This window comes from Hippopotamus amphibius, chromosome 11 (genome assembly GCF_030028045.1).
Source record: "Hippopotamus amphibius kiboko isolate mHipAmp2 chromosome 11, mHipAmp2.hap2, whole genome shotgun sequence".
NCBI lineage: Eukaryota > Metazoa > Chordata > Mammalia > Artiodactyla > Hippopotamidae > Hippopotamus > Hippopotamus amphibius.
The window spans coordinates 35,875,619-35,890,741 of NC_080196.1; the positions used below are offsets into that span (position 1 = coordinate 35,875,619).

The 15,123-nt window shown below is 50.5% G+C and overlaps 1 non-coding gene across 1 annotated transcript; it reads left to right on the top strand.

Moving 5' to 3' along the window:
- Positions 1-481: 481 nt before the first annotated feature.
- Positions 482-554, top strand: TRNAR-CCU (transfer RNA arginine (anticodon CCU)). The gene has a single exon. It is a non-coding gene; the product is annotated as a tRNA-Arg (tRNA).
- Positions 555-15,123: the final 14,569 nt, after the last annotated feature.

Here is a 15,123-nt window from a genome sequence, read left to right on the forward strand (position 1 = left end):
AACTCTGTCCTACCAGTTGCTCAGGCCAAAAAAATTGGAGTCATCCGTGACTGCTCTCTTTCTCTCCTATCTCACACCCAACTTTTAGGAAATCAGGTTGGCTGTAATTTCAGTATACATCCAGACTCTGACGACTTCTCACCACCTCCACTGCCGTGCTTCTGGTCCCATGTCGCCCCTCTGCTCAGCGTCCCCACTGACTCTCATTGCACTGGGAGTAAAAGCCCTTACAATAGCCATGGCGCCCTACAGGATCTGCCCCTTCCCTTCTCTGACTTGCCTCCTATTGTTTATTTTCTCCTTTGCTCCCTGCACTCTGGGCACATTAACTGACTAAGCACACTCCTGCCTCAGGGCCTTTGCACTTGCTGTTCCTCTGCCCAGAACACTCTTACCCCAGATATCCACATGGCTCCTTCCCTCATCTGAAGTGTGTTCAAACATCACCTTACCACGATATCTAAAACAGCATACTGGGACTTTCCTGGTGGTCCAGTGGTTAAGACTCTGTGCTCCTAATGCAGGGGACCCATGTTCGATCCCTGGTCAGGGAACTAGATCCCGCAACTAAGAGCCTGCCTGCTGCAACTCAGACCTGGCACACCTAAATAAATAAATAAATATTTAGAGAGAGAGAGAGAGAGTTTAAAACGGCATACTGCTGCCCCCATGGTCCTCCCTATCCCACTTGCCTTGCTTTTTTTTTTTTTTTTTCCTTTCTTTTTTTGAGGGCACAGTTTATCTCTAAGTCCCCATGGTGACCATAACGCCTGGCAGTAGAGACACAGTTAATGCTGTCGGCTAGCCCCACCTTAGAACAGAAGGCTCTCCTCTGAAAGTGTTTCCTTCTGCCTGTCTGCCAGTCTCTGATCCTTGTCTTGTTCCAAGTCCTGCAAAAGGTACCTCCTCCAGGAAGCCTGGCTCTTGGCCAAGGGTGTGTGGACCTGAGTCCGAACTGTGGTGTCACAATAAGGGCTCTGAACAAGGACAGGAGCCCTGGGATTCGGCCCTGCTCAGGGTCCAACTCACTGTGTGTCCTTGGGCAAGTTGCTTCTCCTCTCTGGACCTATGTTCCTCCTTTAAAAAGGGTTTGGACCAGGTTCCTTCTATCTCTGACCTTTGATGATTTTAAAGTCTTTCCTGAGAGCTTAATGTGGTCTCTGGAGTCAGACTGTCTGGGCTCAGATCTTGGTACCACCACTTCCTAGATGGGCCAATTAGATGTTCCAGGCCTCTTTTGTTACGTCTATAAAATGGGGACAATTATGGGCCCCACTTCACAGGGTTGTTGTGAAAATTAAATGAGAAGATGAATGCATTCATGTGCAATGACTCAGAAAGCACCTAAAATACCCCAGAAATGTTAACTGGTTTCGTTACCACTAGTAGTAACCGTGGAGAATTCTAGAGTCTTTTAATTGTTTTTTTTTTGTATTTTACCAAATACATATAAAGAGCAGCAATAACAAACCCTTCATCACCAAGAAATAAAAAGGCTGACAAGTGGCCAAGGAAAGCCCTTTCTGTGTCTTGACTCTGGAACTGTCCTGGCTTCTCTCATCCCAACCAAGCTGTCGGTGGCCTACACTTTCCTTCAAGGGACTCCCACCCTCTACCCTCTGCTCCCCAGCCCCCTCCCTCAGGCAGCCCGTGGTCCCAGCCTTCCCTACCCTGTCCCCAGCCAGGCTGTATCCCGCGAAGACCCAGGCTGGGCTGCGGCTCGCCTTTCACACCCAGATGCAGGAGGCGGCGCGGGAGCCCTGCCTGGGGCTGGGCTGGAGGCCAGCCCGACATCTGGCATCAATTACCAACGGTGGCTGCGGAGTGGACTCCTCTGCCTGCCACTCACCTATCTGCCGGGGTGACAGAGGAGATGGGAAAAAGGTTTTCACAGCTGGAATAAATTGAGGGGAAGTGGAGGGGGAGGGTCGAAAAGAGACAAAAAACAACATTGAACTCAAGATGGAAGAAAGACAGTGTTAGGGGAGGTAATGAAGAAAATATGTGTGAGCATGCCTGTGCGTGCGTGCGTGCGCGCGTGTGCGTGCGTGCGTGTGTACGTGTGTGCGTGTGTGCGCGCGTGCCGGCAAGTCAGCCAGTGTATTTTATTTAGTGTTATTTAGTATTTTATTTACTGGGGGGGCTGCCTACTTCTCCTGAAGACTGGGCAGAATCCCTATTTGAGGTCTCCCAGGAATAAGAGGTAAGGGGGGGTGAGACGGGGGAACAGGGAGGAGGCGAGGGGAAGAGGGCAGGGCGAGGACAGACCAGGAGGTACCCACGGAGAGGGCAAGAAAGGAAACAACAGACAAATATGGCCCTTGGAAGAGGAGAAGGAACATGTCGTGGCCCAGAAGACACCGTGGCCTCGCCCCTAGCCCACTGCCTGTCCCCTGGATTGGGCCCCAGAACCTGTGCTCCTCTATGTGTGGGTGACAGCTGGAGGGGCTCTCCTCCTCCTCCCCCACCTGCTGACCCCACACGGCCCCCCATCCCTCCCTCCCTCCCTCCTGCCCAGCCACCCACACCTCTGAGGCCGGGCCGCAGGAATTCCCCTCCTTCTCCATCTGCTCCGCGTTGACACGACGGCGCTTTCAATTGCTCGCTCATTAGTCACCAAGATCTTTCCCCTGGATCCACCCCCCCACCCCACCCCCGTCTAGCTTCCATCAAACCGGGGCCAGAGGGGTCCCAGCCCCCCACCAGGCCCCTGTTTGCAGAGAACTGTTCTGTAGCAACCTGGTCAGAAGGCAGTGGTGGGGGCCCCTCCGGAGGCCCTTCAAGTGAGGGGCTGAGGGCCGGTGGCCCGCGGCGAGCAGCCCACTTCAGGCAGCTAACGCCCCTTCATAATATTATCCCTGTTGAGTCCATAAAAGCCCCCTCTAGCGTTACAGCATTTGAGAGACTATTAAGTTTTAAGGCCTCGGACCTCCGGGGAGGAGGCAGGTTGACATGGGTGTTTTGTGGGCTCTGGGTTTCTGTGGCAGCCAGAGGAGGAGGGCCCAGGCCTTGGAAAGTGGTGGGTAGGGGCAGGGCAGAGGGTGGGGGGGCCCGAGATCGTTCTCTCTCCCTCTCTCTGTGCCTGGTCAGTGGCTCTCAAACTCTTGGAGTGAGTAAGCGGGGAGAAGACAGGGCTTTTCCCCATGAGATGAGGAGGCTTGAGGGGGCTCCGGGCCTTAATGAGAGAAACTCTGTCTCCCGTCATCCACTGGGCCACCTTTTGGCCTCTCAGGGGTCACCCCACTCTGGCCTCCTTTCCTGGCATCTCCTGTGGGAGGATGTGGCAGACGTGCTTCCCCCAGGATTTGCTGCCTCCCTCCTTTGGAGGCTGGAGCGCTAGCACCCTCCCCACTTGTCCTGGGCCCTCTGCACCCTCAGGTCAGCTGCATCCTCAGGCCAGCCCCAAGGCAGTACAGAAAGGCAGAGAGGTCCCACCTGGGAGCAAAAACCTGTGTTTGCATCCAGGCCCTGTGACCTTGGTGCTGTTCTTTGGGCCTCACTTTTCTTACCTGTTACCAGAGGCGGTTGGACTCGATCATTCCTGAACATGCACCAATTCTCCGTGTCTAATTTCACTGCTTTGTGAGAGAAGAAGTAAATATTAGACTCAAGTGAAAGCTCAGCACGTTTGGAATAATAGCTGATGTACCTGAGCGCTCAGTAGGCACTAGGCATTTCACATGTGGCCTCTCTGCTGTGGCAATTATTCATTCCCCCTTTGCCGGTGAGGACACTGAGGTACTGGGAGACAAAGTACCACCTCCGGGCTGGCCGGATTTAGGGCCCGAGGCTCTGCACTAGTCAGCCCACTGCATAGCCCTGACCACCTGTGAACCTGTTGGGTGCTAGTGTTCTGTAGGAGGACTTGGGTGGTAGATGGTAGAGAGCAGCCCCAGGCCTCTAGCTGTTCGCAATACCCACAGAGATTCTCTGGGCCAGCCCCTCTGAGCCTCACTTTCCTCCTCTGCACACTGGGGATGGCTAATGCGATGAACGGTGTCCACCTCATGGGCTGCTGGGAATGAGTAATGGAGGGACTTCCCTGGTGGTCCAGTGGTTAAGACTCCACACTCCCAATGCAGGGGGCCGTGGTTTGATCCCTGGTCAGGAAACTAGATCTTGCATGCAACTAAGAGCCCACATGCCGAAACTAAAAGATCCCATGTGCCACAACTAAGACCCGGCATAGCCAAGTAAAGAAACAAAATAAATATTAAAAAAAAAAAAGGAAAAAAAAAGAGTAATGTAGAATAGGCCCTGAGCATAGGGCCAGCCCACAGGGAGGGCTCCTTCCTTGTTAGCTACCCCTGTCATTGTCACCTCCATCCTCACGGGTTGCAAGGTCCCTGCTTCAGTGAGCTCCGGAGGAAATCCAGCCAGAGAGAGTCCACTGGGCCGGGGGGCAGTCAGCACAACGCAGTCTGGAGGCAAAAGGAGACCAACTAACCCTGACACCAACTCTCCACCTGCCTCTCCTCTCCTAAAGCCTGCAATTTGGAGATAATAGTAATAATAACACCGCACATTTGGAGAGCCCTCTCTTTAGCATTTCAATTCAATTCTGCAAATATTTACTGTGTGCTGACCATGTGAGGAGCCTTCACAGCAATTACCTTCTCCTAATTGGCCAACCCCTCCCCTCAATCCCAGCGCACACATGTGTGTCCACACACAGACCCATGTGTGTACATGTAGGCACATGCACACATGCACACGCACGCAGATGTGCGCACAGGCACATATGCACGCGCACACACATGCAGATGTGAGCACAGGCACACGCACACATGCACGCAGATGTGAGCACACACATGCACATGCACGCAGATGTGAGCACACACACACACGCACATGCACGCAGATGTGAGCACAGGCACATATGCACACACGCTCATGCACATGTGCCTACACGCAGGGCTGCTGCTTGCCCTCTCCCACCTCTCGCAGCCTTCACATACGGCTTACCCTTAATTTAGGACATTCACCTTAAACTCTAAGACCCTCAGCAGGCTGGGACCCTGACCCTAAGTCACTGTGCAGAGGGTGGTTGGGCAGGGTCATAGGGAGGCACTTAGCTAGGTGATTAGGGGTCACATGGACTTGGGGGTCAGCCAGCTGCAGTTCAGATCCTTGCTCTGCTGCTTTGCAGTTCTGTGTCCCTGGATAAGTTGCTTAGTCTTTTTGTGCTTCAGCTTCCTTATCTGTAAGATGGGGATGGTGATAGTAGCCACCTGGTAGGGTCATAGAGGATTAACAGGACAACACACCCGGCTGGGCTGGTGTACCACAGGCGATGGTGATGATGGTATGATGACAGATGTGTCGACTGGTCTCGTGCAGAGATAATTCCTCAGACAATGACATCTGAGTATCACTATGAGGGATCCCAGCTAAAATATATTTTCCCTTATCAGTCTGTGATCAATGCCACTATCAGTATTTTGGGTTAAGGTATTTATCTTCTATTTAACTATCTTCTGGAATTCATCTTATTCAGCTTATCATTGTCATGTGAATGAGTTTAGCAGATCCCTTCTAATTTGACCCTAGTTATGGGATGGTCCCCCTCCCCTTCTTCAGAAAACATCTATTGTTTGCTTCTTATGTGCTGAGTATCAAAGATCCACAAAGGTGAGTAAGACACAGAACCTGCTCCCAAGAAGCTCCCTGCCTAGAGGCAGAACACACAGAGGCAGCCAGTGAGAAGAGATATGACAGCCGTAAATGCAGTAGTTGAGGTTGGGGCGGGGAGAGGATGGTTCCAGGAGATGGAGGGGATGACTCTGGGAGGAAATGAGTGCTCTGTCTCCCTGGAGGAGGTGATAGTGGACATTCCCAGCTGAAGGGCAGCGGGGTTTTGGAGATAGGGCCATGCTGGTGGTGGTGGGGACAAGAGGGCTGGACACAGTGCCAAGGACTCAACCACGGTGGGGACAGACTGCGTCTACTCGGAGGTTTTCCAGAAACCTCTCCGCTGCCCTGCATTCGTGGCTCCTCCACTGCCAGTCCCTCCACTCCATCCTGAATTAGACAACAAAGAAGCAGCTGGCTTCCTTTTAGGGACCTCTCTTATTGAAATATGTCTCTTTTAAACATGAGACTCTCTATGGACAGGGAGATGTCGGGGCCATGAGAGGTTTGCTGGGCTGCTGGGGAAGAGCGGATGGATGTCAGATGATGTCCTGCATCCCAGCTCACTGGGGCACGTCCCACCTCCAGGTTAAAATTTTGTGTCTTTTCCTGCCATTTGGGTACTCTAGAGTAAATGCTCATGTGCTGTGTCTCCCCTGTCGCCCCCATTGGTGCAGCCCTCACCAGCTGGCACCAGTTGGTTGCGTAATTCATTCACCCGTGCTGTTGTAGTGCTCCTTGCAACCAACAGGCATGGCATCCCCTTTATTTTCCTGAGACTCAGAGAGGTGACATGCTTTCTGGTAACTCCACTCTTCTGTATTAGCTTCTAATACCCGAGATTTGTTTTGCCTGCGTTAGAATTTCACATAGATGGAATCATTCAATATGTAAACTTTTTGCATCTTCCTCCTTTCACTGAGTATCATGTTTACAAGATTCATTTACAATACCTTGTTGCATGTATCAATAGCACATTCTTTCTCATTCCTTTGTAGTTTCCATTGTGTGAATATACCTCACTTTATTTCTGCATTCTACTGTTAAGATTTCCCAAATTTTTGCTATTACATATAAGGTTGCTATGAACATTTGCTGACAAGTAAAATTTCTGGGTCATACAGTGTGCATGTGTTCCGTTTTATTAGATAATGCCAGCAGTTCTCAGTAATCGATGAACCAATTTACATTCCACCGGCAATGCATCAGAGTACTGTGCGCTGCACATCCTCATCAACACTTGGTATTCTCTGTCTTTTTATTTTAACCACTTTGCTGGATGTAGCGTGGTGTTGCATTATGGTTTTAATTTTGTGTTTCTTTGGTTAATAAAATTGAACTCTTTTATTATGTTTATTGGCTATGTGGATATCATCTTTTTTTGAAATGCTTATCAAGTCTTTTGTCCATTTTTCTATTTGTTGTTGTTGCTATTGTTGGCTTTTTCTTATTGATTGGTAGGAGGTATTTATCTCCTGGATATAAGCGCATTGGTGAATGTATATTTTACAAATATCAGCCCCAGGATATTTGTAAATATCCTCTTTTTAAGAACTCTTGCCGACTCCAAGGTTATGAAGATGTTCTATGTTTTCTTCCAGCAGCTTTATTGTCTTATCTTTCACACTTGGATCTACAGTCCACCTGGAGTTGATTTTTGTGTACGCTGTGAGGTAGGGGTCAAGATTCATGTTTTTAAAGCATGGGCTAGCACTACTTTGACCTCATCCACTCCCGAATGAAATATCTACTTTAATCAAGAAGGGCTTTTGTGGGGCTTCCCTGGTGGCGCTGTGGTTAAGAATCTGCCTGCAACGCAGGAGACATGGGTTCGATCCCTGGTCCAGGAAGATCCCACATGCCGTGGAGCAACGAAGCCCGTGCACCACAACTACTGAGCCTGAGCTCTACAGCCCGCGAGCCACAACTATTGAGCCCCTGTGACAAAGCTACTGAATCCCGTGTGCCCAGAGCCTGTGCTCCACAACAAGAGAAGCCACCACAGTGAGAAGCCTGTGCACCGCAGTGAAGCGTAGCCCCTGCTCACCACAAGTAGAGAAAGCCCACGTGCGACAACGAAGACCCAACGCAGCCAAAAAAAAAAAAGGGCTTTTGTGTCCAAAGGTGTCCTTTGACAGGCAAACTCAGAAGCAGCCCTCTGGGTCCCCATGTAGGTTCCAAGGCAGAGCTCTCAATGTGTGAGGTCCTGAAATTTTGCCTGGCCCACCTCTTCCTGGGACGTGGCCTGGCACAGGAAGAAAATGGGGGCAGAGGGATGAAGCCCCCCCCCCCCCACCTTTCAGCTGTGATTCTACCACCCACTGAACTCCCTTGACAGGATTTAATGATGCCCTGCGGAGTTCTGACTCTGGTGTTCCTGTCCAGAATTTGGGGACTTCTTGTTTTCTCTGCCCACATTCACTCAACAGATGTTTGGTTGCCTCTTCTGGTCACTGGAGATAGAGCTGGGGGCAAAACAGACAAAAAATCATGCCCTCATGGACCTCATATTCTAATGGCGGGAGAAAGGCAATTAGCATAGAAATAAGTAAAATGCCTAAAGAAAAGTATGAAGGAAGATGATAATGTTATAGATAAAAATAAAGCAAGGCAGAGGGATAGTAAGTGCTAGGAGATTAATTTTAAGTTGGATGGTGATGGGAGGAGGGCCTTATTGAGAAGGTGATTTTTGAACAAACACCTGCAGAGCCATGCAGATATCTGGGGGGAAGAGCATTTTAAGTGGAAGGAATAGCAAACACAAGATCCCAGAGGCAGGAAATGGTTACACATACTACATTGTACACCTGAAATTAATATAATATTGCAACTCAACTATACTTTTTTAACATTTTAAAATGTATTTTTATTTTATTTTATTTATTTTGGCTGCATTGAGTCTTCATTGCTGCGTGCAAGCTTTCTCTAGTTGTGGCGAGCAGGGGCTACTCTTTGTTGTGGCGCGTGGGCTTCTCAGTGTTGTGGCTTCTCTTGTTGTGGAGCACTGGCTCTAGGCACACAGGCTTCAGTCGTTGTGGTGCACGGGTTTAGTTACTCTGTGGCATGTGGGATCTCCCCAGACCTGGGCTCAAACCTGTGTCCCCTGCATTGGCAGGCAGATTCTTAACCACTGTGCCACCAGGGAAGCCCTCAACTATACTTTAATAGAAAGAAAAGAAATGGTTACACAGGTAAAGGAAGAGCTGAGAAGCCAAAGAGGCATCGGTGAAACAAATTGGTGGATGCCTCTAGGCCACAGACACAAAAGGAGGAAGTGGTATTTTTGGAACCCAGGGGTGGGGGTCATCCAGCAGAAGCTGCAACCACGGCGGTTGGCCTGTAGGCCGGGAGCTGGAGCCGTGGAGGAGATGTGGCTGGAGACACACGAGGGGATAAAAATACTCTAGCTTTTCTCTTCCTCCCATCCTCCATTCTCCTGCCAGTGCCTCCTATTGGCTGAACCTGGCCAGCAGCCAGCTGATACAGGAGCTGGTGAGGACAGTCGAGGGAGCAGCCATCTGAAATTGAGAGCAAAGCAGGAGACCTGAACTTGAAAATGGACCTTCCAACAATGAGACATGGCTGAAATGAAAAAGACGGACCCTACCAATGGCTGGCAAGGATGGGGAGCAACTGAGACTCTCCTACCTTGCAGGTGGTCTGTGAGATCGTAAAACCAGTTTGGAAAATTGGCAGTTTCTACTGAAGTTGTATATGCAGCTATCCCCTGACCTAGCAACTCTACTCCTAAAGATATACCCAAAGAGAAGTGGAAATCTTTGTCCACAAGGGTTTGTACTAGAGTGTTCATCCCAGCACCGTTAGTAATAGCCCAAACACTGCAAAGAACCCCAAATGTCCACCAACAAGAAAATGGATTAAACTGCGGTAAATTCATCCAATGCAATAGGCATTATAATAAAATATAAACTACTGCTACATGCAACAACATGGATGAATCTTTAAGACACTACACTGAGTGAAAGAAGCCAGACACAAAAGAGAATGTATCCTGCGATTCCATTTATATAATGTACAGAGATGGGCAAAACTAACCTACGGTGAAAGGAATTCAAAAAAATGTTGCCTTGAGGAAGGAGGATTGGATGGAAAGGTGCACCAAGGAAACTTTCTTGGATTATGGAAAAGATCTGGGGTGTTGATGACAGACACACTGGACAAAACTCATCAACTGTACACTTAAGACCTGTGTGTTTTTCACTCTATGAAAATTATACCTCAATAAAGGAAGGAAATGCAAAAATAAACAAAAGAACCCTTAGACCATCGTCTCCCCTCCTCTGCAACCAGCCTAGCTTCGGCTCCTCACAGGGCCGGGACTGCCGTTTCATCTCTCAGCTGTCAGCCATCTGCAGCCTCTTGCGGCTCTCCCCATCCTGCACACAGCAGCAGACCCATCTTTCTAAATCAGCTGTCGGGATGAGGGGTGGGGAGGGAGGAGCAGGCTTGGAGCCAAAGGATCCCAGTTTAAATCTCAGCTCCATGTCTTTAGAGCTGTGTCATCTGGCTGAGCCACGTCGCTTCTTTAAATCTCCTTTCTTTGTCATCTGAAAAATGGGACAACAATGCCTCCTTCAGAGGATTGTTGGGTAGGTGAAAATGGGGTCGTGTCTGGGAAAGAGCTTCAGAAACTGAGGAATCCAGCACCCACAGGGTGTCACTCATACCACTCCACTGCTTAGGCACTTTCAATGGCTGTTGCATAGCAGCTGAGGCTGGGTCATTGTCCCAATTCTTCACTGCTGGCAGAGGGACTCTGCAGCCACACCTGCTGTCACGTGACTCTACTTGCCCACCACAGTGAGGGTGGGCTTCGTCACGTGACTTGCTTTGGCCAATGGTGTGTCAGCGGATGTGGCCAGGGCATAGGATTAAAAAAGTGGGGTTAGGACTTCCCTGGGGGCGCAGTGGTTCAGAATCCGCCTGCCAATGCAAGGGACATGGGTTCGAGCCCTGGGCTGGGAAGATCCCACATGCCACGCAGCAACTAAGCCCGAGCGCCACAACTACTGAAGCCCGTGTGCCTAGAGCCTGTGTAGTCCCCACTCACCGCAACTAGAGAAAGCCCGTGCGCAGCAACGAAAGACCTAACACGGCCAATAAATAAATAAATACATTTATCAATCAATCAAGAAATAAAAAACAAAACAAACAAACAAAATATGTGGGGTTAGGCTTGGTCTCTTGAGCTCCTGCGATTGCTATGCTGGTCCAAGAAGAATATGGAGTGGTCATGAGCTCCACCGATAATCTGTGAGTGAGAGAAACAAAGACCTGTTGTTGTAAACCGTCTGAGTGTCCATCTTCATGTGGTTTGCTTGGCAGCATGACTGTGGTGATGGCTGACTAATACAGCCTCAAGGTCATCTCCAAGCGGGTCTCCATTCACCTACCTCTCCAGCCCCATTTGCAACAACTCAGGTCCAGCCAAACCAGTCCATCCAACAGCGCATAAAACTTAGCATTCCCTTTTACTACCACTTGCCTAACTTAAGGTTTTATTTTCTATTTCTATCCTTCCTCTTTCCTGAAGGCCAAAGTTTTTCTTCCTTCACTATACTAGTCTATACCAGTACCAGTCTGTACAAGCCATACCTATCCTTCAAAAGACAACTGAAGTACCACCTCCCTCTGGAAGCTCTCCTTTACTGCCCACCCCAAGCCTGCCTCAGCACAACCTCCCTCTGCCGAGCTCCTACAGCCCTGCCCTTCACGGGATGCTGACCAAACTCTGGCCGGCATCACCATTGGTTAAATCTTTCCAAATGAATAGCGATGTTCTTCATCTGTCTGTGGCTCAGGAGTTTTCTGTTAAGCTGTGCTTGGGAAACACCTGCTGAATGAATGAAGCAATGAATCAACAATAATCCCTGTGTAACTTTCTGTAGAACACCCCACTTCCCGGAAATTGTGATTTGCAAGTGTAGCTTCAGGTCCAATCTAGCAGTTACAATTAGGATGGAGAAAAAGGCAAAGAACATCAGCCACCCAGCAAGAGAGAAAGGATGTATCTGTCCCATGGGGTCAGGGGGAAGAGAAGGGCCATAGTCTAACTCTACTCTTATCCCTTCCCTGTCCCTATCCCGTTCCTTTTCCTGTCTCTGTCTCTATCTCACTGAATGGCTGTACAGACTTCCTATTCCTAGACCATAAACCATCGACCACACAGCTGGAATCTAGACTGTTTTACTTATCTTGGTTTTGATCTTAGTGTGGGTACCCAGTGCTTTGCATCTGTTGCTTAATAAATATTTAATGTCTAAAGGAATGAATGACATGCCCTTTTCAAGTCTGATTGGAAAATGATTTTATATTCGGCGGTTTGGGGCCCAGTCTCCCTGAGTTTAGAAACATTTAAAAACTCCAACACCAACTATTTTGGGGTTGGGGTGATGATGGCAGAGAGCCCATCCTTTGGAAAGTTAAGGGGCCAATTGGCAGATATCTGCTGTTTGAAGGGGGCTTCCAAGACAAGGAGTCATCCATTAGAAAGTCCCTCTCCAGAAATATCCCCCACCTGCACACATCCACCGAATGACAAAATCATTGGGTTAAAAAGCCCCTCTTAAAACTCAGACACTCCTTTGAGGAGATCGATCTGTTTGCTCAAGGTCAAGCTCCCAGAGTGAGGCTGATGGCAGAGTGGGAGCCCCAGCCCAGGTCTCGAGAAAGGCAATCAAAGGGCGTAGGTTTCAAGACAAACATTCCACATTCTGCACTTTTATCTGAGAGCCTGGGGCAAAGAGAGGCCCAGATATGGAAGGGTGGATTACCCTGAGCCTCCCCATAGACTCCTAGGCTTGGGTCCACATGTCCTCATGGTGGTGGGAAGGAGTAGGTGCGGGTGTAAGCTTAGGTGGGAGAGATTTGCTTCCAGGGCTTGGCTGTGAATGCTCTGTAGGATGGGGACAGGAGAGAAGGGAGTCCTGAATGGGAGTCCAGGCGAGGAATGTGGCGGAGATGGGGCCCAAGAAAGAGTCTTGGTATCACTGTCCTTCCTGCTCATTTGGCAAGCCTCCTAGGGCACAGGGCAGGGGTCCCGGATTAAGCGTTCTCTGTGGGATGCAACTGGGCAGAAATAAAGGAGGAGGCGGCAAGTGTTGAATTAAGGCATCATAACTCCCAGGGACTGACCTGAGTGCTCTGTGGGGCCCACCTGAGCCCCACATCTTCAGGATTTATGCAGTTACTATGCCTCCTGGGAGCCCTGTCTCCTAACTCAAGTCATGGGATTATTTATTCCTGCTCGTGTCAGCTGAGAGGGCTGAAGTCAACTGCAGCTCACCCAGAGCCCACAGGGAGCAAGCGGGGGGCTGGGGACAGAGCAAGAGCACGGTGCACGCGTGCAGACAGACAGACAGACAGGCCAGAATGGCCCACAACCCTACCCGGCTCAGCCACACTGCAAGCCCCAAGCTAGACCCCTGCGCCCAATCCCTGTGGCGCTTAGGGAATTGTGGAGGTTATTTTAAGGTTGTTTCCATGTCCTTATCTCCCTGCCCCCATCCAACAAACAGTCAGACAGAAAAACAAACAGGCCGGGCTCTGGGCTGTTCTCACGGAGAGGCAGGCCCCCCCACCTCACCCCGCTCTTCCCAATCAAATTCCTCCAGGCAGGGACCCTGTGCTTCTGTTCAGCGCACTGAAGGGGAGAACCCTGCTGTCCATTCTGAAAAGCTGTTTCCCCCAACTGCTTTTCCTCCTCCATTTTCCAGGAATGCACCACCAAGGCCTTGGATAGGATGGCATGGGGCACTTGCTGGCCAGGTGAGCACCAGTGCTTTCTGGCCATTTGGTTCAGACATCCCAAGTGGAGTGTTTTATTTTGCTGCAGGGTAATTTGTGGCCTTTGTACGAGATCTTCCCAGAAACACTCAATTCCAGTCTCTGCAGGGAAGGAAATATTATAAAAAGTAGGAAGAGCTAAAGCAGGATATTCAGGGTCCATAAGGGGTGAGGCCTTCTCTGTGTGCCAGTCCCAGCTAGGGGAGGGGGGCTTGCAGAAACAGAACTGTAAGACTGATTTAGTTGACAAATGTTTGTTACTCAGTGGTTACCATGGGCCAGGCACCATTCTAGGCTCTGCAGAATATGGGTGAACCTGACAGCCTGGTCTGGGCCTCAAGGAGCTTAAATTCTAGTTGGAGGAAAGAGAGAAGGCTGGGAGGGGTGGCTGGAGCAGGGTGAGGAGGGACCAGGGAGATGAGACTGAAGTGGAGTGACAGGGCCTGAGGCACAGCGGGCCTTGGAAGTTCTTCTCAGTTCAGATTTTATTCTACCCAAAATGGGAGAGGCAGGAGAGAGGTCCCTGGAGCCCACAGTCTTGTAGCAGGAGGAAGGGGACACCTGATGTGGAGGTACCACAAGAGGTCTCCTAGGAGCTGGGCTTCTGAGAGGGATGCAGGGTCCCACGTAGGGGTGGGGGCAGGAGCTCTCCTTGTCAGTCTCAAAGAAGGGGCTCAAAGGGAGCCTGTAGGCCTGGTCAGGCTTCCCCCCCCTTCTCTATTCAACTACCCCCATTCCCTCCTTCTTGCCTCCTCACGTCCCACCTTCTTTCCACACTCCCCATCTGGTCTTCCGGGCGCCAGGCAGCCTCTGTCTCTCCATCTGACTCTGGTTAGGGCCAAGGGAGTTCTGGACTTGGGCTTTAGGGCCCTTAGATCAGCCATACAGCAAAGGCAGCCTAGGGCACAACCAAGACATGACCCCAAGCCTCCTGGGCCAGCTGAAGCCCTGGTCTGAGGAGACGAGCCCTGTCCTCCATCTGGAACCCCTGCACCTCTGCCTAGTACTCAGCCCCGCACCCCCTGCCCCAGGCCACCGGCTCCTCATTTATCCCCAGGGCAGGCTGGACATTCTCAGGACAGAGGTCTGAGCTGCAAGAGAGACCAAAGAGACCCATTAGACTATCAATCAATCCATCAATCAATTAACCAGACAGGCAGGGACAAAGCTTCAATTGAGACGTCCTCCAATTTGGAGAATTTGTGGCTGTCTAATCAAAATGGAAACTCTGCCTTGCTCTGTGGGGTAAAAGTGCCCTACAGGTGACCATTTGTTGCCTTTTGTGTTTTGCCCTGGGGGTTGAGCAGGAGGCAGGGTCCTGCAGCTTGATCATCTGGGATGAGGACTAGTGAATGAGTGGAAAGTTGGGGGTGGTGGGGTGGGGTCGGGTCTCTCTCTTTCTCCTCACCTGTAAGTCTCTTCTCCAACCCCAATGGTGGGGGGGGGGGGGGGAGGAGTGGTGCAGTTCAGGCCAGGCCTTAAAAGCTGGTGGCTGGGCTTCACAGTGCCTGGAGGACCCGGGAGCCCTTTGGAGGATAAGAGAAGGCCCACCCTGCTACACGTCTGCAACTCCATCCCTTCTAGAGCGAGAGGGGACAGTGAGGTCACCACAGTCCCCGGGGGCCCAGGAAACCGCAAACAGTGATCAGCATCTGAAGGTAGAGCAGTGACCCAGGTGTCCTAGGG